At 35.6% G+C, this 24,658-nt stretch overlaps 1 long non-coding RNA gene across 1 annotated transcript in view; it reads left to right on the top strand.

The window, feature by feature from the left end:
- Nucleotides 1-24,658, top strand: part of LOC130454764 (uncharacterized) — a 54,299-nt gene that overhangs the window by 4,097 nt on the left and 25,544 nt on the right. The gene's annotated exons all lie outside the window — the stretch shown is intronic.

Here is a 24,658-nt window from a genome sequence, read left to right as displayed (position 1 = left end):
ATGAAAAAGAAAAGTAAGACTAGATCTTTTAACATATAAATGGAGAGGTCACAATAATGGAGAACTAACTAATCCTGAATAAAGAAAATAATAAGATGTGTTTAGGAGATGATTCATTTTGATTTCATCTGAGATGGGGCAAAGGAGGGAGAGTAGGAGGTTGTTGGTATATCTGTAAGTTGGAAAGTATATAAATTACCATCTTAAGCATTATTTAGCTTATAACAACTTACCATATTTTATATTTTTAGGGGATATAATTCCCAAGTCCCATGTAAATTATGCCTGTGCTTCAGTATTTGTCCCTTCATGCAGGAATAGATAATAAATATTTTAAGCATTAACACTCGAAAAGTGTTATGGCCTGTATGTTGATTAGGCAAGTATTATACAGCGTAACCCAATATCTTAGTGTATGGTACTTCCCCTTCCTCCTTAATTGGAGGAAAGGGGAGGTTCTTGATCTGTGATTTCATCAAATTCCCTACTCTTAACACCAAGAAGTTAAGTGATATGACTTCTCTGTGACCACAGGTATTAGTGACAACTTGAACCTTGGCCTTCCTCATTACTAAACCAGCCTTCTCTACCCACTATGCCTTGCTACTTCCAAAATAACCATACTTATGAAAAGCTTACATTTACGTGATATTGTTGTAAATGTGTATCTTGGATAGATAACCTATTTTGTCTCTTTCATCTTGGAAACTTCTTATAATTTCAGTAACAATGCCTATGAAGCCAAACTGCCCTTAAAACTTAGTGATCTGGAGTTTATATGTGTATAAATGTACATGTATGCCTGTGTATATATGCACATGTGTGTACATACATGATTACATAGGCACATTTCATGATAACCTTGTTGTTTAAAAAACTAAATTTGAAATTAATTCAGGGGATGAGGGAGGAAAAGAATAAGTATTTCTATAATGCCTACTAAGTGCTAGGCACTGTGCTAAGTGTTCTACAATTATCTTATTTGATCTTCACAACTCTGCAAGGTAGCTGCTTTTATTATTCCCATTTTACAGTTCAGAAAACTGGCAAACCAAGCTTAATTGGTCTGCCCAGACTCACAGCTAGTTGGCAAGGCCTTATTTGAACTTGCGTTTCAGTGTTGTATCTATGTTCCACCAAGCTGCTTTGAGCTTTATGTGTTTGTGTATATTTTTACAAGAATGTAATTATAAAATGATTACTAATGATCTAAGTAAAGCACTTTGTTCACAAGAGGGGGGAAACTACCTTTGATACTGGTAGTGCACGAATTTGTAGATGAGGAAGCTAAGGATAAGTGATTTCTTTACAGTTCACAGTCAGAATTTGAACTTGGATTTCCTAAAGTTCAAGATAAGTGCCCTTTCGGTCATATATACTGCAAAGTGGAGGTAGGAATAACATTTGTGTTAAATATGCATTTGAACTATATACACTGTTCTGCTTTATGCTGCCTGCTTAACAATGGAATTGTATACTAATGTAGAGGCAGTACAGTGACTAGAGAATTGGCTTTGGAAAACAAGAAAACCTGGGTTGAAATCTCTCCTGATATATACTAGCTCTTTGACATACTAGGTACTTTACTTAATTTTTCAGTGTTTTAGTCAACTCTTTAAAACTTAATTGGAAAGAAAGTGTCAACATGCATTGATGGAAAGAGTTTTATCATTCAGGTATTCCCTTATACCAATGAAATCATAGATCCAGACCCCCTTTTTCCTGTAAGGACAAAGTAGTTGCATGAATTATCAACTCCTTGAAGATGGCTCCTCAACCTGTATAAAGTCTGTTGTCTGTCCATCTCCAGTTTTCTCCTCACCCCCTGGAAATATGATCCTGAATTTCTGATTGTTTGCAAGACTCAAATTTAATGTGCCCCCAAAATTTGAACAAAATCTTGGAAAACCTGCCCTTTCATCTAACTTACCTGTTTGAGTAATGATGCCATCATTCTTTGCTATTGTACTTGTTCACCCACTTCAACTGTTAACATCCTTGCTCAAAACCATTTTACTTCTCAGCGGGATTATAATAGCCTCCTAAACGACTGTGTTGAATCAAGTCTTTTCTTTCCTTACTAACTTTTCCCATTCTATTCTACATATAGATAACTTGCACGTTAGTTTTCCCAATTCAGGTCTGACAGTGTTGTTCACTAACTTTAAAATGTTAAGCTGAAACCATGAAGAAAATAAAAATCGGATCATCTTGGCATTAGAGGCCCTCAACAATTTGGGTCTTGGTAATTGAATTTAGTGTAATCAAGTGGTAGAATAGTCAGCAAATACAGAATTTCTAGAAGTTTGACAGAAATGGGAGAGAGAAGATGAATAATATGAACACTTTCTGGTTTATCAAGTATTCCTTTCCCAAATAGGAAAATGAATATTTTTTTTCTTAGTGGTTCTCAGTCATTGCTGTGATTGTCTATAATTTTCTGACTTGTATCTTGTAATCTTCCCTGGCTATTGTCTGTATACCTACATCTGTAGCAATAGGCTAAAGATTCAGCACCTAGTTTCAAATTCAAGTTCTGTTATTTATATGTGTGACTTTAGGAAAGGCTCTTGACAAACTTGAGCCCTCAGATTTTTCATCTGTAAAGTGTATGGTTGAACCAGATGGTCTCTGAGGTCTCTAGCTTGTAAATATGAAAAGTCTTTCCTCATCTTCTCAAAGATGGGTGTGAAACCTACATAATTAAATTTTTTTTTAATTTTAATATTATTTTATTTGGTCGTTTTCATACATTATTCACTGGAAACAAAGATCGTTTTCTTTTCCTCCCCTCCCCTCCCCCCCCCCCCCCCCCCCCCCCCCCCCCCGCCTTTCCCTCTCCCATAGCCGACGCATGATTCCACTGGTTATCACATGTGTTCTTGACTCGAACCCATTTCCCTGTTGTTGGAGTTTGCATTATAGTGTTCATTTAGAGTCTCTCCTCAGTCTTATCTCCTCCAACCCTGTAGTCAAGCAGTTGCTTTTCAGAGGTGTTTTTACTCCCACAGTTTATCCTCTGCTTGTGGGTAGTATTTTTTTTTTAGATCCCTGCAGATTGTTCAGGGATTGCATTGATACTAATGGAGAAGTCCACCTTCGATTGTACCACAATGTATCAGTCTCTGTGTACAATGTTTTCCTGGTTCTGCTCCTCTCGCTCTGCATTACTTCCTGGAGGTTGTTCCAGTCTCCATGGAACTTCTCCACTTTATTATTCCTTTTAGCACAATAGTATTCCATCACCAACATATACCACAATTTGTTCAGCCATTCCCCAATTGAGGGGCATCCCCTCATTTTCCAATTTTTGGCCACCACAAAGAGCGCAGCTATGAATATTTTTGTACAAGTCTTTTTGTCCATTATCTCTTTGGGGTACAAGCCCAGCAGTGCTATGGCTGGATCAAAGGGCAGACTACATAATTAAATTTTATAGAATTGTATATACAATGAAAAGATGTTCTGAGGCCTTGAAGTTATTTGTGAACAAAAGGGCACAGACTTTGGTGTCTAATTTTGCTTTTTGAAAATTTCTGATTCTAGTTAAGACAAGATGTACCTGTAAATTGTTGAACTTTTAGAACTTTTAAAAAGAAACCAAATCTAGACTCTATGTGTCTTACTCTTGTTGCCTGGGAAATAATTTTAAGATTATGATAAGATGTTTTTGTGTAGCCAGGCATTTTTGAAGTCCTAGGTAGGACTAGTAGGTGGAAGTGTTGGGGTAGCATGGTAGGGGATGGAGTCTAAATTTTCCGTTTCATGGATGTAAAGGAACTTCCATTGTGGTGTAAAAACAACTCCCACCAATTTCAATAGATAATGCATATATAATTTATAATTCTGAAGCATTCCCTGAAACACTAAGAAGTTCATTAAATAAATAAAGCCCTTATATAGCTACTATATGATAAAAGTAAGAATTGGACCCTGATCTCCCTGATTCTGAGGCCAGGCCCCTGTCTACTTTATCCCACTGCCTCTCAGAGGTAGTACAATTTGTACACTTGTGTGCTCATAAGTAGGGGGAAAATAATCTAAATCCCCAAAATAGGTAATCTGTCGATATTTAAGTTGACTATATAAGCTGGGAATTAAATTATCTTTAAGAATCTTTTTAAGTTCCACACTGGGGAGAAAATGACCAAAAGGTAAGACATTTCTGCCTTCAGTGAATTTATATTCTACTCTACCAGTGGATGGTGAACCTATGGCACACAGAGCCCTCTCTGTGGGCATGCCTGCACTTGCTGGCCAGAGTTCATTATTAGAAAGTCAGAGGGACTCTGTGAGGAATTGTTCCCTACCTCCCTCTCCCTCCTCCACTTCTCTCTCCTCCTCCTCCTCCTCCTCCTCCTCCTCCCTCTCCCCCTCCCAGCAGCCCAATGGGAGTGTTTTCTTCCTCCCCTGTTTGGGGTAAAGCACTGGAGGAGGGGCTCACATGCTGCATGAGGGTACAGTGTAGGCTGCAGACTGTTGAGTCTGTAGTGAAAGTGATTCTTTTGGTGGGTTTGGGGGAGAGCAGAACTCAGAGTGTGGCACATAACTGGAGGGGAGCACTATGGACAATTTCCTCCCCCTCCCCTACCCCTCTGTCTATCAGCCCAATGGGAATGCTTCTTCCCTACTCTTATCTGGGGTGAAGGGAGGGGGTGTTGGCACTCAGTCTCTCATGGGGGGATGGGGGCAGGGCCTGATATTCCATCTTTAAAAGAGTTGTCATTACTGTACTGGAATCTATGTTCAGAGATAAAGTACAAATAGCTTACAAACAGCACAAAGTAATTACATTAGAATGGAGAACAGAGGGATGCAACACTAACAATATGGGGGCATCAGGAAAGGCCTCTTGAAGCAAACGGCATTGGAGCCGAACCCTGAAAGGAACTAGAGAGTCTAAGGATCTACAATGTTCTATACATTGGGGAGTAGTCTACATGAGATTTGGAAAAAAGCAATGGAACATTGTCTATAGGGGAAAGAGCAAGAAGTAGGCCATTCTGACTGGCTCAACCAGTATCTGAAGAGTAAAATGTGTAATTAACATGCATAGGCTAGAACTACATTGTGAAGGACTTTAAATTCCAAACACAGAAGCTTATTACTTTATCCTAAGGGTAAAGGGAGCCAGTGAAACTTATTGAGCAGTGAGTGATGTTATCCGACCTGAACTTGAGAATAATTTGACAATTTAATGTTGGCTAGATTTTTAGAGAGGAGAGGTTGGATGTATTAAGTTAGGAGGCTATTTAATATTCAAGTAAGAGGTGATGAGGCCTAGACTAGGTTGTAATTGTGTGAGTAAAGAAGGGATGATTGTAAGAGATGTTAAAGACTTGACAAAATTTGGTAACTGTTTTCAGATAGGAAACATGAAAGTCAAGAATAAAATATGATACCTAAGGTGGGAACCTAAGTGGCTGAGAGAATGGTCCTGGCCTATGGGAGAGGTGGTGGGAGGGGGGTGGTGGTGGAAGAAAATAAAATGATCTTTGTTTCCAATGAATAATGTTAGGAAATGACCAAATAAAATAATGTTTAAAAAAATAAAGACAATTACCGAAGGGGGGTTGGGGGGGAAGTGGTCCTGCCCTAGACAGAAATAGAAAAGTTTGAAAGGGTTGTTATTTGGGAGGAAAACTGTGAATTTGATATGCTGGTTGGACATGTAGGTGTAGATATGCTCACAAGAAAAGGTGAGGGTTGAACATAAAGAGATTGTGGGACACATCTGTATAGAAATAGTACACTGGATCTGATGAAATGTTTGGTGAAAGGAGCAAAAAAGAACTCATCTGACAGGAAGAAAAAATATGACAGTAGCCATACAATGTCTAAAGTAAAAGGGAATCCAGTTTTGGAATCGAATATGTATTCTAGTCTTTTTTCATATCCTGACTCTGACTCCAGGGGGAATGATTTAACCTCCCCGTGACCTGGGCAGCTGTATGAATTAATTTGTGTGGCAGTTAAAAATTAACATTCAATTTTTAAAATTGAGTCCCAAATTCTCTTTCTCTCCCCTCCTTGAGAAAGCAAGCAATTTTATGTTTTATACATATAGTCATGCAAAATATTTCCATATTAGTTATATTGCAAAAGAATACAGACCAAAAAATTCAAGAATAGCAAAAGTATGCTTCTATTCTGCATTTAGACATCATCTGTTCTTTCTTTGGAGGTAGGATAGCATTTTTCATCAGAAGTTCTTTGGAATTATTTTCAATCGTATTGTTGAGAATAGATTAGCCATTCACAGTTGATCATCATACAATATTCTTGTTCATGTGTATAATGTTCTTCTGGTTCTGGTAATTTTATTTTGCATCAGTTCATGTACTTCCCAGGTTTTTCTTAAATCACTGCTTATCATTTCTTAATAGTATTCCATCACAATCATATAGTGCAACTTGTTCAACAATTCTCCAATTGATGGATATATGCCCTCAATTTCCAATTCTTTGCCACCACAAAAAGCTGCTATAAAACTTTTGTACCTAAAAGTCCTTTAATTTTTCTTTGATCTCTTTGGGGTACAGACCTAGTGGTGTTATTAATGGATCAAAGGATATAATAAACAGTTTTATAGCTCTTTGGAACTATTCTCGAAAGATTTCAAAACTGTTTTGATCCATCAATACCATTACTAGGTCTGTATCCCAAAGAGATTTTTTCTAAAAGGGGCAGAGGGATGTTGAACAAGTTGTTGTCTATGACTATACTATTGTCGTATGAGAAATGATAGGCAGAGTGATTTCAGAAAGATCTGGAAAGACGTATATGAACTGATGCAAAGTGAAGTAAGCAGAACTAGAACATTGTACACAGTGACAGCAATATTTCTTGATTAACAACTGAATGACCTAGTTATTCTCAGCAATGCAGTGAACCAAGACAACCCCAGAGTTCGTGAAGAAAAATGCCATCTGCGAAAAGAGCTGGTTGAGTCCAAATGAAGACTGAAATGTCAAAATTAGCCACTTTATATCATAATGCTCTCTGTCTCTTCTTTGGTTGCTTCTTTGGTTGTAAATTCTTTCCCTGTTCACAAATCTTAACAGGTACATGATTCCATATTTCCTTGATTCATTGATATCACCATTTATGTCTAAATCATCTAACCATTTTGACCTTATCATATATGATGTGAGATTTTGGTCTATCCTTGCCTTCTGCCAAACTGCTTTCCACTTTTCCTGGCAATTTTTGTCAGTGATTTTTTTGCCCCCAAATCTTGGGTTTGGGGATTTGTCAAATATTAGATGCTATGGTTATTTGCTACTATGTATTGTGCACCTAATACATGCTACTGATCTACTCCATTTCCTAGCCATTACTAGATTGTTTTGATTATTACCGCTTTTTAATGCAGTTAGAGATTTAGTACTGCCAAGCCACCTCCCTTCACATTTTTTCCATTGATTGCCATGATGTTTTGTTTTTTGTTGTTGCTGTTTGGATCAATTTTATTATAATTTTTAGCCCTGTAAAATTTTTTTTGGTAATTTGGTTGGTATAGCATTGAATGGGTAAAGTAAAAGAAAAAAACTTAGGTGTAAATAAATGTTACAAATTTCACTGTGTATGTGGGGAAAATGTAGCAACTACTCAGTAAAAGAAATTTTCACTTCCTCCTATTATTCAGTTAAAGTAGCATCAGTATAGAGGTTAAAAAAAAGTTGAAAGATACCATGTTTATAAGCTACATGAAACAAATGTAAAAGCTAGGTAAAATTCTCTTAAACCCAGAAAGTTTGCTTTTCTTCAGTAATAACTTCAGATTGAGGGTCTTAACCTTAAGATATCAACATTCCTATACCTGAGATCTCATGTCACCAAAAATATCTTTTAATGTATTGGATAGAAAGATAAGACAAAGGCATCCTGAGTCTCCATGTAATCAGTTCAAGGTTTCCCAGCTGTCTATGATCTCTTATTTAATTATGATGTATTTTTTTTAGAGTTGAAATTTTTTATTTAATTGATTTAGAATATTTTTCCATGGTTACATGATTCGTGTTCTTTTCCTCCACTCCTCCCCCTCCCCTCCAACCAATGAATAATTCCACTAGGTTTTATATATGTTATTGATCAGGGCCTATTTCCATATTATTAATGTTTGCATTAGGGTGATCTCTTTAAGAGTCTACGTTCCCAATCATGTCCCCATCAATCATCCCCCAATCCCCATGTGATTGAGCAGTTGTTTTTCTTCTATGTTTCTACTTCCACAATTCTTTCTCTGTATGTGAATAGTGTTCTTTCTCATAAGTCTCTTAGAATTGGCCTGGATTATTGCATTGCTTCTGATAGAGAAGTCTGTTATGTTCGATTGTGCCACAGTGTATCAGTCTCTGTGTACAAGGTTCTCCTGGTTCTGCTCCTCTCACTCTGAATTCCTGGAGGTCCTTCTGTTCACATGGAATTACTCCAGTTCATTATTCCTTTGATCACAATACTATTCCATCACCAACAGATACCACAATTTGTTCATCCATTCCCCAATTGAAGGGCATGCCCTCATTTTCCAATTTTTTGCCACCACAAAGCGTGGCTATAAATATTCTTGTACAAGTCTTTTTCCCCATTTTCTCTTTGGGGTATAAACCCAGCAGTGGTAATGCTCACAAGACTTGACATCATAACTCTTTGTCATATAGACTATAATAGAGGGAGATGACTGACATTCAAGCCTGGGACCTAACTAGTAGAATAATGGTGCTACTTAAAAAAAAAAATCTGACAGTTACTGAGCACTTTTTGTGCACATTGTGAAAGTATTGTCAAATGAGAAATATTTGACCCCTACCTAGCTTAAAGATATTTATAGTTTGAGTTAATTTTTCTCAAGTATAGGTCTTAATCTTGTTGAGGTGTAATGTATCATTGATCTCAAATTTATAAGTATTTCAGAATTGCTTCTTTCATGAAGTATGTTTTGACTACTCTGGCTAGAAATAATTCACCTAATTGAATGATAAATATAGGGGAAAGGAGTAGTCACTGGGGTGTAAGTCTAGAGAGAAGGTGGAGTTTGGATCTAAGAAGTAATGTGGGCAGAGACAAAAATAACATGAAAGAAAGTGTCTATACTACCTAGCTATAAGATAGTTTGTATTGTAAGTAGTAGGTGATGAAGGTAGGCAAGTTTGGGCCAGGTGATTCCTTGAATCTGAAACTAAAGACTTGTTTGGTTTTATTTTTTATTCATTCAACAAACATTTTTTAATCACTATAAAAGCACTGTTAGAATACTGGAAAATACAAAGACAAAAAGACCTTGACCTCAAGGAGCTAGAGTCTATCCATTATGTAGTGATGCATTTCAGTAGGAAAAAAAAATTTATCGTTAATGTTGTTAAACAGAGCATTGTGATGGGAAAAGACTATTCAAAATTGGATGTGTGGACTTGTATTTGAACTGATAACCTAGTTATCACTTGAAACTTAACCAATTCTTCTTATGGGCAACTTAATGTGATCATACTTTTTTCAGTGATGTTTTGCTAATGTAAATGGTTATTTTTTTAGGGCAAAGGGGGAAGTGACGAATGGAATGCTTTACCTGGCTAGTCAGCCATGCAAAGGCAGAGGAACAAAAGATGGAATGTCATGTAAGGAAAATAAGTTGATGATGATGGGGAAAGAGTAAAAGAATGATTTAAGGGGTCATTTTTGGGAAGAAATTGAATTTAAGAACACAAGTAGAGAGTAGCAAAGGACAAGAACCAGTACCACTGAAGATCTCTATAATCAACCCCTTTCTACTCACTTTACCATTACCTGTAATTCTTTCTTTTGGTCTCCCTGTCTAAAATCTTTTGTATCTCCAATACACATTTTACCCAAACTTCAAATGTTCTTTTTAAATCACAAGTCTGACTGTATTATTCCCATGTTCAAATTCCAATGGATAGTATTTTGCCTGCACTATGTTATTGAGCCAAACAAGACTTTAAATGTTCTTTAAATGGCACTCCTATCTTCATTGTCTTTGCACACTAACTGCCTCCATGTTTGTAATGCATTCTTTCTTCACCTGTATCTTGTAGAAACCCATTTTTTTAATTAAAACTCATCCCACAAAGCTTTTCCTCCCCCCAAATTACCTTGTGATTGTTTTATTTATGTACATGTAAATTGTTTTTATTCATTCCTAAGTATAAACACCATGTAGGCAAGAACTGTTGAATTTTTACCTTTATATCCTCAAAACATAGTATAAGTGCTTAATAAATTCTTATTAATTGGAGAAGAAAAGAATGATGTAGAAGGGTTTTGAGAACAGAGATGTCATGCTTTATTATCTAAGTAAAAGAGGGAGGAGAAGGGGAAATTGAAGGGTTCAGAAGAAAAGAGAAGGTTTAAATGTAGTAGTGATTCAAAGACTTTCCCTCTCAAGATGACAAATAAAATGGGTGATATTTTGGAAACAGTATATAGACCAGTTTGACTAGAGTATAGTATATATGAAATTGGGTAAGTTTGTAGACCTGAAATTTCAAACTACAGATTTGGGACTTTTCAGGAATCAGTCATGAACATTTTAATGTATTAGTAACATAATCAGACTTTTTGTGTATTAGGAAAACTAATATGCTAGCCATGTGGAGAAGCTCTAGATGGCCTGGACAAAGAAACTATCATAGGAGGCCTTTTCATGGGGGAGAGATAAAAGCCCAAACTATGGGTTGGCAGAGGGGATAGAGTTTAAATTTCAGACCGTAGCAAATTATTGGTAAAGTCAGAGCCAACATGGATCTTTACAAATCTTAAAAACTTAAAAATAGGGCATCCTCCTGGAGGTTTTTAAAACCTAAAGGCTGACATAAGATAGAGTGCCAAGATTTGGATTTAGAAGGACCTACCAAACAAGGCTTGTTGTGAGTAAAAGACTATGTAAGTAAATATTATATAATGTGATTTATAATTATATAAATTGCAAAGCTGTTCATTTTCCTCACTCCCTTTCCCTAAGAGCTTGTAAACTAAGCAAATAATGTTAAAATGAATTTGAACCAATCATCCTTGGTTTATATACTTACTTTTTAAAATTGGATCAAACCTACTACTTAAAAATATTTCCTAAAGGAAGAGCATATTGTAGCATGTAGTCTTTTTCTTCAGCTTTTTTCTGTTATAAGCAAGAAGCAATTAGTATAAGCACTTTCTCTGCAACAGTAGTATTAGAGTTGCCGAGAGGATGGACAAGTTAAGTGACTTGCTTAATATTACACAGTCAGTCCCTAGATGTAGACATTCAGAAATCCAATAAAAATAATTCGACCTTTCTGAAATTCGTTTTGTGTAGAGACCTAGTATCTTAGCCTTTTAGAGGTTTTGTTTCCCCCCGTTTTCTTTAGTAACTTTAAAAATGCTATCCTCTCGATCTGCCTTTCCAACTTCTCAGTGACTGTTGATAAAAATAAAAAATATATGTATGTTCATACACACACATTTTCATATGAAGGCCAAGAAAGGGAAGTGATTTGGTCAGGTCACAGAATTAGGAAGCTGGAGTGTGAGGCTTGGCCTTGGCTCCAAATTCTTTCAGTTAAACTTCTCTATTTCTTTCCACTGCCACTTATAGTGAAGGCTTCTTCTCTCCTCAACTCTCCTAGTATAACTCTATAATCCTCTTCCTCACCTTGTTTGTCCCTCCTTCCCATTCATCTTCTACTAGATTCATTTTCCTAATATACAAATTGTATCAAGTAAACCTTTTAAATTGTTCACCTCTCCTTCCTTCCCCTTTCCTAGCCCCATATTTTTTCCAGTTACCATCCAAATCACATAATTTAGAACTGGTAGATAGCTTTAAAATGATTTAGTTCAATATCTTCATTTTTAAAAAGTTAAAGGACTCAGAAAAGAACCTTGTCTATGGTCTCGTGCTAAGCTAGTGATAGACCACATTCTTTGGGAATTAGCCTGCTTTTTTCTTCTCCTTACCATAGGTTTGTTTTTTGGGGGTGGGGAAGATGGAATGACTTTTATCAGTCTAAAGGTAATGGATAACTGCCGTTTCCATGGTTTGGTTTAAATTATTCATACTGTGGGAGATGATAGTGTGGACCCCCTTCCCCAGTAACATAATTTTCATAGATTGTTTTCTTTGTCATCAGTTTGCAAAGTCTCCTAACAGTTTGGCTTTCTTTACTACCTAGGCTACCAAGGTGGTAATTAACTAACTTTTAAAAAATATTTAAATCATGTGTATCAATGTAGAAATCTCTTTTACTGAAGGTACATTTAATGATCAAAGAGTTGTTACCTTGACTGTTCTTTACTATGAAAATAGAGATCTCAGGGAAATTTTATGCCAGAGGTATTTTCTCCTTTTCAAATAATAAATGTGAATGGTATAAAATAATACATACAGAAGCAATTTTTCAGTGTTAAAATAAACTTAATTTTGCTCATCTTGAAACAGTTTTACTGACTTCCTCATCCCATAGGAATTCTAGTACACCTGGACCAGCATTTTTGGCTTTTGTCAATTTATTTCAAACCCAAAAGTGTCATGTAGACAAATGAGCTTGTGAAATGCTGATCTATACTTGCATCCTCCCAAGTGTTTTGCAGCTGTTTCCCAATTTATTTTTGCCAAGTCTCTGTGGTAGCATGGTGCTTTGTTTGCTTTAAGTAGAACATAGGTGAAAGTAGAAGATTATTTTTCTCCAACTTGATATTTTTCCTTAATTTTTTTTTTTGAGCCATGGTGATTTGGTTGAGGGCAACTTTTTTTTTTCATTTGAAATTCATTAAAAACTATTTATTTATAGTACTTGGGTCAGTGGCCTGGAAAGAAGATGCTCAATATTTTTAGCTGCATAAAATATACTAAATGATCAGGATCATTAAAATACTTGGCTTATGACTAATATTATCACACAGTTGGAAACCATAATTCCAAAGGAGTTTTTACCTAATGCTTTTTAAGAAGAACATATATGGTAGCTAGAAAATGCATTTCTAACCCATTTCACATGTTCTACAACTAGTATTTTGGGCATAAAATTTAATCTATTATCCAAATATTCAGACACATCATGAAGAAACAGATTTTTATTTAAACACTGTCAGTCATCTCAATTTTATTTGTGATTTTTGTCTCTGAAAATTTTAGTACTTATAAATGAGAGGAAATCTCCTGAGGCAGCCCTAATTCTACTTTTGTAAGTTTTTGTTTATATCGAGCTTAAATTTGATTCTTTGTAATTCTCTTTTTATTCTAATTTTGTGTTTTGGGCCCAAACAGAATAGATGATCTTTCTTTCACATTCACCTTGAAGTCAGCAATCATGTCTTTCTCTTCCTCTACTCCATAGTTTTTCTTCTGTGTGTTTTGTTTTTACCCTCCTAGTTTAGATCCTCTGATGTTCCCTAGCTAATGAATGTCCTTCCTAGAATGTGGTACACAGAACTGAAGACAACATATCAAATATGGTCAGAACATAGATGGCCTCTCACCTTCTTCAGTAAAGCTTTTTAAAAAGACTTGTACATTATATACTAATGCTAGCAGGTAGTATAGTTTTTATCAATTGTTGGTAAGATACTTTACACTGATACATAGAAAGTGCACTGGCTCTAGAATCTGAGAACTTGAGTTCAAATCCTACCTTTGAATACTTACTGCTTGTCTCACTTGGGCAAGTTACTCATATTTTTGGGGTCTTTTTTCTTATCTGTAAAATGAGAGGGTTGAGCTAGATAACTTGCAATGACCTTTCTAGCTTAAGCGTTATATGATTTTATCTTTTTACTATGACTTTTTAAAAAAGTAGTATTTGATTATGGTTTTTGCATGATATTTTGAGCCACAGGCTTTTTTTTTTAAGACTCCATTTTAGCTTCTTATGTTTAATATTCAGTCACTGCAACTACAGTCAAATGAATGTGAGAAAAAAATCGAACCTATTTGTGTAAGAAAAGGAAGGGAAAATTTTCTCTTAGGTCATAAAATTTTCTAAATTTATTAAGGACATAGAATACTTAAATAAAACTAGAGAATAGACCTTCACACACACAAAAATCTTTAGACCTCATAGGACAGATTTTCAAAGGCGTATATAAGAAGTTCCCTTACATATTTGAGTTAGCTAAAAACAAATGGAGTTATGAGAAGTAGGAGTAATTTGTTTTGTTGAACTAGTGGAACTAGTATAACTAGTTGAACTCCTTAAATTTCTCCTCTTAGCCTCCCTTGAGGTGGTGGCGTTTTCTCAAGTACTTTGAGCTTCTTAGAAGAAAGGCTATTATAAAAACAAAGTAATTATTATTAATAAGATCTTTTCTCAAGTTACGTGGATAACTCCCTTAAACTTCAGTCTCACACAGATATACACTGACTGGTTAGATTCTCAGCAAACTGGTTTGTTAACACCTAAATGCTAATGCTTTATAAGCTAGGTCTATTGTCATGTTATAAGTCTCAAGAGCTATAATGACATCCAAATTTCTTTTTTCCCCCTGAAAGTTAAACATTATTACACAAAGATTTATTTTCTCAATTTCAGAAACTTAACACTATCTAGTAAGTGGGTTCACATGGACTTTAAGATAGGATTTTTTATTTTTAATTCAGAGTAAAGGACAAAGAACTGAATTTTGAACAACTTAAGATAGTCCTCTGATTGGTACCCCAACATGAAAGGAAAACCAGTTGCTTCTGTATGATCTTTGTGCCTTGTAGCTCTTTTACCCGAAACTCTTGTGTCATTGCCCCAAATTCTGCTTGGGTTGCTGATATTTGGCTGACCTAAATGATCCCAGCTTTTGAGCAAATAGATTATATGAAGGAATTACAGTAGAACTTGACCGTGTTTCAACCTTTCCTCTTCCGTGGTTATCTAGACAATTTCACAAAGCTTTCATATCAACATCTATTATGTGTTCAGAGTTGTCTTGCCAAGTTAACCTTGAAGTTAACCTTCACTTTCTGGTGAAGAAAAAAAATCATTTAATATCAGTGTAGAGCTGGAAGTATCCTCAAAGGTCATGCAGTCCATAAAAGTTAGATTAGATCACCTTTAAGATCCCCTTCCTACTCTTGTTTTGTTTGATTCTGTGTGAAAGTGTTCACCCTAAAAATCAGAAGAATATAAATTATAATAATTTGGAGAGAACATTTTAGTGGTTCTCATAAGCCGGTAAGAATTAAATTGGAATTTCAGAATTCATTGCATAGAGATGAAAGAAGCAGAGTTAGGCTGTCAGTACTGTGAAACTGGCATCTCTAGAGAGCTATAAAATTGTCATAACTGATTATCTCACTATTAAGCTCATATGCTATAACTTAGGGGTCTTATTGACAAGAAAAAAGTACACAAGCTTGAATTAATATAAATGAGAACAAAACAGTTAAAAACATGGGAAAAGTACATTAAAAGTGGTTATAGAAGATAATTCCTGTAATTATATACCTCTGCTAATTAGCGGGTATTAAAAGAAACAGAATATTCATATATTAAATAACATTAATAGGATCAACATTCAAAAAGGTTAGCTTTTATGAAGAATGTATTCCTTTACCAAGGGTCTGGATTGTTTTGGTTTTTGAGAAATTTCTCTGCTCCTCCCATGAAGACTCAAAATGAAGTAAAAACTGAAAGGTAAAGAAAGTTCTTATTTGAGAAAGGAAGATCTACCTCTTTTTGGAGAACAGTTTAAATTCTGACATGTAGGTAAACCACAACCCTCTTCTCACAAGCTTTTTAAGCTTGTATTTTTAATGTTCAATAGTGGAAAGAAGACAAAAGGAGGCTGTGGGCCCTGTCCTAGACTAATAAGGGTTTATACCCAATACCATTCATTCTAACATGGATCTCTGTGAACTACACATTGACTTAGTTTACAATGTAATGTTATCTATATCTTATTGTATTTTTATTTACTTTTAAGTATTTCCCAATTATGTCCCTGTTTTATAGACAAGGAAACTGAATCTCCAGGAAGTTAATCAATTTTGCTATGACTAGTAAGGAATGAACCAAAATCAAAAAATGTTGTTTCATACTTAGAAAATATTATAGCATTGGAAAAGTGAAAGCATTCTCATCTAAGAGTTCTGATTGCTCCTCTCATTAAGTATTGCTTTTAAGTATTACTTGTTGAAGAAAAAGTGTTCTATAAAGCGAATATAAATTGGAGAATTTTAGAGCTCAAAGAGGTGCTTGGAGATTATATTATACCCCAACCTTGTAATTTTACAAAAGATAAATGATGGCTCCAAAAGGTTACCACAATGTCATGGTTTTTGTTGTAGTTACTGCTGTTGTTTTTTAATTGAGGCTACCTAACAAATTAACTTCTCATTTTCATCATTTGAAGGGCCTTCATCCAAAATATTACCACCACCTATGGGAAGGTTTTTAACACTACCATTCTAAGTTGCTTGTAACATTTAATCTTTTTCTTACAAAGATCTTGTTAATGAAAATGAATGGTTTTTTAAGCCTATTAAAAATATTTATCCAACTTTAAAAAATTTTAAATTTTAAAATTGTCTTCTGTTTGGGATTATATTCTGCATAAATTTCTTTCATCCAAAAGCATAGCTACCATAACACTAAAACTAAAGAGTACAAAAATACTAATTTGCCAAGCCAGAAATCACATTGTGGGAGGTGAAGGGTTACCTCTTACCTACTAATTAAAGTTCTAGCAAATCTTAATAAGGGCTATTACACATAGTATTAAAGTTTGCTAGACTTCATAAAAATGTTGCACGTTAACTACATGCAATACTTGTTTTAGTTAATCCTTGAAAACTTTCAGGAGTTACTACTTATAAATTACTGAGACTTTTAGGTTAGTTGACTCCAGTGGAAATGGTCTCCATAGGGAAAATGCAAATGCTCTCATTTCCAAATATATAAATATAACAGTAATATGAAGAATATTCTGCAATTAACAATGCATGGGAGAGGGACTGCTAATTTTGCTTGGAAGTCTAAATTATCATTTTTTTATTATGCTTTATAATACATATTTTTAAAGATGAGATGGTATTCAGTTATAGCCATTAAAATAGCATAGGAAACATTTTTCACCTACATTGATCTTTAAGTGTTATATCTTAATATTTATCTCAGTTAAAATTCAGCAAATCAAACTGCTGAGATATGCTATGCTTTATATATTTTCCCAATCTTTTCCTAATTAAAAATACTTTTCTTCCAAAAGTTCTGAATTTTCCATTGTCACAGAATTCTAAAAACATCTTACTTTGGTTTAGTATGAACTGAAAGCTAAAAGCAGCAAAAAAGGCTTTTTACTTATGGAAAGGGAAGAGATCAAAGTAGCAAAAGGACCTTAATATTAGAAGATGATGTGGAGAAGGCAGGACAACTCAAATGTTTTTTCTTTGTTTGCTTTTCTTATTTAACTACAATCGAATGTGGTTTTTGTTTTGTTTTGTTTTGTTTTTTTGATATAAAGATACTAGGCAAGTCATTTTGTTGGTCCCAGTTTCCTCTTTAGATTCATTCTAAGTAGGGGGCAGCTGGGTAGCTCAGTAGATTATGAGCCAAGCCTAGAGACAGGAGGTCCTAGGTTCAAATATGGCCTCAGACACTTCTCAGCTGTGTTACCCTGGACAAGTCACTTAACCCCCATTGCCTAGCCCTTACCACTCTTCTGTCTTGGAACCAGTACATAGTATTGATTCCAAGATGGAAGGTAAGAGTTTAAAAAAAAAAGATTCATTCTAAGCAGCAAAGCCATAATTCTATAAAAAGATAGAACAAAAACAGTTGTTAGCACATTGAAACCCCAAATATATGACAAGATACGAGAATACTAACCTATGTTTAACTTCGAGTGACCAGGCCTAAGCAGGGGCAAGAATGTTTTTTTTTTTTTGGTGGTGGTGTTTTTTTTAAGAGTCTTACTACAAAAGCTTGATGCACTATTTGTTGAAGGTGTTTTGATAAGTATTTGGTAGCTTTTGGAGTCTCTTCCAGGATGAAAACTTGTCAGATACCTTATATCATTTTTAGCATGGGAAACAAGATCTAGGGGCATGGATTTTATAAAATATATCCTTCAATTCAATAATAATATTGGCTAGATAGAAGTTTCAAGGTTTAATGCTAGCTTCTTATATTTCATGAGAATAAATATGGCATCAATAGAAGTAACTTACATATTACAGCATTCACAATAGCCCCAATTATTGTCATGAGTCCAAAAATTGCAGTCACACACAGGATATACAATTATTATATCTTTAGGGGTAACATTCCATTTCAGTTCTATGGAGCTTACATTCCTTTATGTCTTTTTTCCCCTATAGAGCAAAGTTCTATCCTTTACTGTAGGAAGAATTACTTGTTACCACATTATTTCTGGTTTAATTCCTTAAGACCAATAAAATTTGGTCAACATCTGGAGAATATTTTTCTAAGGTATCCATTACATCTTTCCAGACCCCAATTGATTGATAGCTGTAAATACCGTATTGGAATGGTTAGGATTTTTATATTGCATGTAGTTGTTGAGTCAGAATTTCATCAGTTTTTAATACTTGGATTCATTTTCAATGAGAAAATCAAATAATAAAGCCAGGATTGTAGATCAATTTCTGATGAAACTTTACTTTCCGAAACAGTGGTTGGACTGAAAAAATTCCTGGTGACTAAACTCTCAAATAATTACTAAAGCCCAATGAATTACTCAAGTCAGAATGGCTTTTAATGGAAGTTTATTTACAAATAGAGAGAAGAAGGTAAGGAAATGAGAGAGAGGGAGAGGGCAGCACAGAGGATAAATTTAACAAGGCTTCCAGCCATGATACTCCAGAGGCTAGTGCCTCCAGAAAAGCCAAGGAAAGGAGTCAGCCTTTCACTTGCCAGGTGTCAATCCAAAGGGAAGCAGTCTGAGATCTCAAGCCTGGGCTCCTCCAAGGTCAAGTTCCCAGGCAAAGACCTCCTCACAAGAAGTGACCACCAACTTTAAAGGTAGTTCTTTGTGTCACTTCCTGTGCCTTCCTTCCACCTTAACATGTACCAATGGTGCCTTAAACTTGTCTTTGGACTGCAGTTGTTTCTGATTTGTCACTTGATAGCACACATGGGTCATAGACCTTCCCCCCTTCACACTTAATCCTTAAGTGGGGCTGTATACATTCCTGGTGGCTAAAAATCAAAAGAATAAGTAGGGTGGAGTTAATCTCATTTTTACAGTATTGCAGGTGGAAATGATTACCGCCAAGAGTGGAGTATGATCTGTACAGTAAGTATAATACAAAGTAAAGGATGATTGGGGAAAAATTTTGAGAATGTCCTGAAAAAAAACAAAGAAGAGACTGAAGTTTTAGTAAGGGGAGATTGTGGAAGGGTTCTTGGAGGAAGAAAGATATTTGAATTGAGTCTTAGATAAGTATTCTGAAATGAAAAGATAAGAGTAAATACCCTAGGCATGGGGGAAAGTATGCAAATTCATGGAGGCAAATATTGGCATATTTGGGGTAGGGAGCAAGGACAACTAGTATCAAAAGTTTGGATTGGAGCAGAGCATGTGAAGGGCAGTAATGTGAAATGAAGCTGCAAAGGTAATTGGAGCCAGATTGTGGAGGGTCAAATGCCTGCATATGGAAATTGTATTTTATCTTAAGAGGCAATTGAAAATTTTTGAGTACATAAATGAGATGGAGATTATAATATAAAATATGGATTGGAGACGGGTCAGATGACAGTCAGGAAGAATAGTTATTATTGAGTTTTTCAATTATGTCTAACTCTTCATAACCCCATACGGGATTTTCTTGGCAAAGATACTGAAATTGTTTGCTCTTTTCTTCTCTGGCTGATTTTATAGATGAGGAAACTGAGGCAAACATGCTTTCCCAGGGTCATACAACTAGTTAGGAGACACCTATGGTGGTAGTCCAGACAAGGGATATTGAGGGCCTCTACTAGGATATTTGGTGAATAGAAGAGGAAAATTTGAAAAATATAGTAAGCACCAGGAATCCATTTGAAACCAGAGTGAAGACTCACTAGAAGCATCCTACATAGATTTGAGTATATTCTTAATGACTTATTATATTAGTATTTTCTAGAAGTCCAGACTTCTTTTCAACTTGAAAAAGCGAAAGAATAAACCATCTTATTTGGGGGGACAGAGGGTGGAGAGAATGGTAAACAAAGTAAAAATCTAACTAAATATTTGAGATAAATGGAAAACTAAGCAAAAAGGCATTTTATAATTTTAAAGAGCAATCATTTAAATTGTAATTGATTGGAATAGAAAAAAAAGTAAGGTTATCCTTTTATTAGCTCAGATGTGCCAAGGAACTTTTAAGCTCCATTTGCCTTCCCTGTAAGTCATCTGAAAAACCTCTCTGTGGTACCAAACTCAACAAAGTTGAGTGAAAATTGAAAATATTAGAACAATTGTAAAAGTGTATAAAAAAGAGTAGTTATTTTCTAAATTAAATCCAAAACATCACTACTGAGCCTATAATCCCCCCCCCCCAAGAAAATACTGTGACTTGTGAGAATCACCTTTGTATCATACTTAAGTGCTTAATGTTTTACCTGTGAAATTATTTATTATTTTAAGTTATTTAATACCTCACCTTTATAGAACATATCATTTGGAAAACACATCATTTATATTATTCCAGTTTTACCGATGAAACAGACATGCCATTCCTGAACTTAGTTTTCTTGTGGCAGTTCCATGCAAGTGGTCTTAAATAGTTCTTATGTTATTTTCAAATTTACAAAATGTCCTAACACCCCTGTTCAGTAGGGAGTATAGGCATTATGTCCATTTTACAAATAAAGAAACTGGGGTTTAAAAACTTGTTGATGTTCACATGGTTAGTGTCATTCTGACCCTGTGTTCCAACTGCTTTGCATAGACTCTGAATTGGCAGGAACTTCAAAGGCCATTTTAGTCTATCCTGTGCCTGAGCAAAAATGAAAGTGACAACATCCCCAAAGAAGAGTCATCCATTCATCCATCTTTTGCTTGATTACCTGTAGTGCAATGGAATGGACTTGGGCTCGTAATTGGCTCCTGCAAACCTGTCTTAGCCTATTAGACATGTCACTCATCCTCTAAGGGTCCTCAGTTTTTGCTATAAAGCAAAAGTGATGAAGTCTTCCTCTAAAGCTGTTGTCCTTTTTCTTAGTTAAGGGATACCCAATACTTCACAAAACAGTTACTACCTGTTTCCAAATGTTAATTTTTTTCCTTATATCACTATAGCTTGAATCTAGTTCTATATGCTGGGATAAAAATAAGATAATCTATTCATTCCACCTGACAGCCTTTCATATATTCATATAATTAAAACACCAAATTTTGTTTTAGTTATTTCATATAAATTGATGGGGGGGGGGGTGTAAAAGAGTCAAGGCTGGAATCTTGTAATTAAGTCAAAATGTTCATGGCTTTATTCTTTGTAGTGACAACTAAAGTGCAGAGGAACTTTTGTAACTGAGAAATGGAAAGGCCCTGTGAAAGTTCTAGAGCAGGCTTAAGAAATATACATTCCAAACAGGGAAAACCATTAAAACAAAAGTATTGTACACTGGTTTTTTCTTAGTTTTTATGGTGGAGAGGGATGACTGTAGGAAGAGGCAAACACCTTAGGGGAATGAAGAGTTTCCAGTCAAGTAGATTACCTTATGCAGTAGTTGACCTACCTGTCCTCTAAGGCAGGGGTCTCCAAACTTTTTACACAGAGGGCCAGTTCACTGTCCTTCAGACCATTGGAGGGCCAGACTATAAAAACCTAACCCTAACTGGGCAGCAATATACACAGTGCAGAATCCCCTTCCCCAGGTTACCACTCACCATGCTGACATCTTCCATTGTGCAGCCACATAATTGCTTTGAGGAGCCTCTACATTCAGTGTTTCTCTCACTGACCACCACCAATGAAAGAGGTGACCCTTCCAGAAGTGTGGTGGGGGCCAGATACATGGCCTCAGGGGGCTGCATGTGGCCCACTGGGTGTAGTTTGGGGACCCCTGCTCTAGGGAATCTTGAAAAAAAAAAGTGATTTCCTTCTTTTTCCCCTCCAAATTGGGAAATTATAGGCTCTACAAATAAACTGGCAGCTTCACTCCAACATGGCACTGAAGTATTTTGACAAAAAACAACAAATTACAGAGACCCTTTTGACTTTTAAACCAGGGGCCCCCAAACTTTTTACACAGTTCACTGTCCCTCAGACCCTTAGAGGGCCGGACTATAAAAAAAACACAAACTATGAACAAATCTGTATGCTGCTCTATGGGATAGCAGAGGCTGCAGCGATGGCTGTGATGGGCCTGTCACACCTTGCACAGGCCCATCACCACCACCACTATACTGGGTAGCAGTATACACAGTGTGGAATCCCCTCCCCCAAATTGCTGCTCACCATGCTGACATCTTCCATTGTACAGCAACATAATCCTTTGCAGGCACCTCATTCTCATTCAGTCACTCTCAAAACAAGGCACCAAGCAAAGGATTATGTCATCAGAAGTAGTACTGTACGTGAGGGACACTGCGCTTTTTGGCGCCACCACATACAGTGCTCCTCTCACTGACCATCAATGAAAATGAAAGATGTGTCCCTTCCAGAAGTGCGGTGGGGGATAGATACATGGGACCCCTGCTTTAAACTTTTAGATAATAAACTGTGATTTTTTATAAAGACTCCCTTGAATTCACAGCATATATTTTTACTGAAATTTGGTGAATAATGAACTTTAAGCTTGAGTAATGAAATACTTCTATCATCTACACAAATAAAGTAGTTTTTCTTCATTGCCACAATTCAAATTCCACATTGTACCTGAGGGCTTTCCTGGTCTCCACCAGTGCTTTCTACTGTTCCTTTCACATGGCAGATATGTAATAAATTTTTATTACTTGGTCTTCTGTAGTTGGCTTACCCCCATTTAAAGATTTGTTAAGTTGGCCTAATATAAGGGTGGGGACATTTATTTTTCTAAGCATTTAGATGAATATATATCATAAATGAATAAACTGAGAGGTCCTTTTATAAACCAGAAGAACAGTAGACAACTATTCTAATAGAGATGGTTTTTATGCTTGATCTTACACAAATCTTTGCTCCATTATGTACTACCTTGGACAAATTACTTGTTCCCTGAACTTCAGTTCCTTCATTTATAAAATGAAGTGTTTGGACTTCATAATCCCTTAAATTCCTTCAAGCCATGACTTCTATGATATCAATTCCAAAGAAAGATGGTATCAATAAGATTGGTTGTTAGTAAAATGAAATTTTAACATTTGGGTATGTAAAAATTACAGCTTATAGTAGGAAAAAGCAATGAATGGCACATAGGTATAGCAGTTGGAGAGTTCAGAATAGAATGTCTCTTATTACTGCAATGGGACCTTTCAAGGTCCTGTATCCTATGATCTTACTTCATTAGGAATGTTCAGTATATCATACAAAGAATTCACTGAAAAAATTTTAGACACAGAGCTATCGAATTTTATCTAGCTGTTTCTGGAACAATAGGGACTAAATTTTAAGGAGTGAGTCCACATGGATTTTTGTCTTAGTTCTGGCTTAGCTGTTTCTACAATTACAGAATTGAATAATAGATATATTGTTAGGCTTCACATGAGTCACTCTAGTATAGTCATTAGAAAAACCTTTTAAAAGCCTTGTAAAATTTCCATGTTTGATGTTACTTTCCATTTTATAAATGGTATGGAGCAGGGTTTTGCATTCTGTCAAGAATGGTTACAAATTTTATATCTTAGAGGATAATGACTTCCTCAAGTAACTTGCAAACTCTTCAAGGGCAGAGAATATTTTTTTTTCCTTTTGTCTTTGCATCCACAGTGCTTTGCAGGGCCATAGTAGGCAATTAATATTTTTTGGTAAGTGAGCCCTTCACTCTAGTGAAATGAAGAATATGAATAATGGCAGAGCTCACATTTTGAGGTCCATCCCAGTTAGTACTTCTCTTTTTATCCTATGGTACTTACCTCATTATTGGGGGAGTAAGGAACCCTTCCCACTCAACCCCCCCCTTAACATTTTTAGTTTTGTTATCTTGAAGTGGAATCAGCTGGTATGATGTGTGGGGATAACTTTTAACTCGTATATCAGGTGCTTTGTTTACATTAATATATTTTTAATTGTCATGGTGATTACAGTAAAATCTTAATGATGACTACCTAGGGCAAGTTTAATCACTGCTCCACTCTAATAGTAGCCTCCTTATTTGGCCTCCCTATCTCTAAACATGTTACAGTAACTAGAGTGCAGTGCCTAGAGTCAGGAGAAACAGTTAATCCAATCACTTACTAGCTGTGTGATCTTGAATAAGTCACTTTGCCTCTATTAGCTTTAGTTTCCTCTTCTGTATAATGTGGTTTATAGTGCCTACCTTACAAGGTTTATGTGAGGATAAAATTAAGTAATATTTGTAACTCAACACAGTGCCTAGCATCATATAAATACTAGGTATTATTAATAAACTGCCCACTCACCAAAGTGATCCACTAAAATTTTTTTCCTGTTGTTTTCCTATTGCCTCTAGACTAGAATACAAATTTCTTTCACTGTCATTTAAAAGATTAGCTTATCATAATCAGCCTTCTTTTCCAACGTTAATACACATGACTTTAATATACTCATTCTTGGCAAATTATTTTC

Source organism: Monodelphis domestica, chromosome 5 (assembly GCF_027887165.1).
Source record: "Monodelphis domestica isolate mMonDom1 chromosome 5, mMonDom1.pri, whole genome shotgun sequence".
In the NCBI taxonomy this organism is placed as follows: Eukaryota; Metazoa; Chordata; class Mammalia; order Didelphimorphia; family Didelphidae; genus Monodelphis; species Monodelphis domestica.
The sequence above is the reverse complement of the archived record's forward strand: the minus strand, read 5'-3'. Positions and strand labels throughout refer to the sequence as shown.